The sequence below is a fragment of the Lottia gigantea genome (assembly GCF_000327385.1).
Source record: "Lottia gigantea unplaced genomic scaffold LOTGIsca_149, whole genome shotgun sequence".
In the NCBI taxonomy this organism is placed as follows: Eukaryota; Metazoa; Mollusca; class Gastropoda; family Lottiidae; genus Lottia; species Lottia gigantea.
Genome location: NW_008707778.1, coordinates 144246 through 145702, shown reverse-complemented (window position 1 = coordinate 145702; position 1457 = coordinate 144246).

Here is a 1457-nt window from a genome sequence, read left to right as displayed (position 1 = left end):
CAGCTGTTAATGGAAACAGTATGCAGTTTAAATAGTACTTAATGTTTAGATTTTCAAATAGTTTTAAAATTTACACAAGATTTGAAAGTTTGCCAATGTGGTGATAAGAATTTTTGTTGGACTAAGTGCAAAAATTTTAAATATATCACGAAATTTGAAGGAATAGAAATTTAAAAGATTATTGGTGTTTTCGTGTGGAATTGTTATATTTTCTTCTGATTTTAATTTGCATCTTGGATTTTCAAATATATATTTGGATATTGAATACTATGGGTATGTACAAAAAAATTTAAAGGTTCAAGTGTTGGAAAATATTCAATAACCCAATCAGAATAAATTGCTAAAATGTTACTTTATTTGGAAATTGAACATTTATGATTAAGGGACTGTTGGAACTTTTGATATAAATTGAAAAGTACATGTTGATATTTTACATCTCTTGAAACTTGTTGAAATGAAATAAACATGATACAAGTATACAACTCTTGAAACTTGTTGAAATGTAATAAACATGATACAAGTATACTACTCTTGAAACTTGTTGAAATGAAATGAACATGATACAAGTATACTACTCTTGAAACTTGTTGAAATGTAATAAACATGATACAAGTATACTACTCTTGAAACTTGTTGAAATGAAATGAACATGATACAAGTATACTACTCTTGAAACTTGTTGAAATGAAATAAACATGATACAAGTATACTACTCTTGAAACTTGTTGAAATGAAATAAACATGATACAAGTATACTACTCTTGAAACTTGTTGAAATGAAATGAACATGATACAAGTATACTACTCTTGAAACTTGTTGAAATGAAATAAACATGATACAAGTATACTACTCTTGAAACTTATTGAAATGAAATAAACATGATACAAGTATACTACTCTTGAAACTTGTTGAAATGAAATAAACATGATACAAGTATACTACTCTTGAAACTTGTTGAAATGTAATAAACATGATACAAGTATACTACTCTTGAAACTTGTTGAAATGAAATGAACATGATACAAGTATACTACTCTTGAAACTTGTTGAAATGTAATAAACATGATACAAGTATACTACTCTTGAAACTTATTGAAATGAAATGAACATGATACAAGTATACTACTCTTGAAACTTGTTGAAATGTAATAAACATGATACAAGTATACTACTCTTGAAACTTGTTGAAATGTAATAAACATGATACAAGTATACTACTCTTGAAACTTGTTGAAATGAAATAAACATGATACAAGTATACTACTCTTGAAACTTGTTGAAATGTAATAAACATGATACAAGTATACTACTCTTGAAACTTGTTGAAATGAAATAAACATGATACAAGTATACTACTCTTGAAACTTGTTGAAATGAAATAAACATGATACAAGTATACTACTCTTGAAACTTGTTGAAATGTAATAAACATGATACAAGTATACTACTCTTGAAA